Source organism: Arachis ipaensis, chromosome B02 (genome assembly GCF_000816755.2).
Source record: "Arachis ipaensis cultivar K30076 chromosome B02, Araip1.1, whole genome shotgun sequence".
NCBI classification, from domain to species: Eukaryota; Viridiplantae; Streptophyta; class Magnoliopsida; order Fabales; family Fabaceae; genus Arachis; species Arachis ipaensis.
Window position 1 is genome coordinate 506,457 of NC_029786.2, and position 639 is coordinate 507,095.

The window sequence follows — 639 nt, forward strand, 5'->3', positions numbered from 1 at the left end:
ACATAATATTTTTTTAAAATATATATGATCAAAGATCTAATTAAATTTTTTATTATAAATATTTTTAATTTATAAAAAAATTCAGTTAATTTTAATATTTTTTATACTAAAAAAATTAATTATAAAATTAAAATAATATAAAAATTTAATTAAAAATTCAAAAAATAACCGATATTAGAAGAATAATTAAACCTTTAGTTTACCTAAAGTAGATAGAGATAGAAGTGTTAGTAATAATGAATTAATGAGTTAGTTAGATTTGAGCCGTACAAGAAAAGCATAGCAGTTAATAACTAAGTCAATGTGTGAAGAAGTGAATATTAACCACGCGCAGTCAACATTACCACGCGCTCTATCTACTTCTTTGGACCTTGCTCACTCCTTTTCCCACAAACGACAAAAAAAAAAACTATATATGAAAGCAAACAAAAATTATTAGTAAATAAAATCATTAATTTATTACTTTACAAGATCCTTACGGATTTTTCTAATACACTAATAATAAAGATTAATATTAGAGCATCAACTGATTTTGTTATTTTAAACAAGCAATCAGTAATATATTGTTAAATTGTTAGAATAAAAAAAATTACTGAAAAAAATAATAATAAATTTAGTTAAAAAAAAAACTTAAACTAA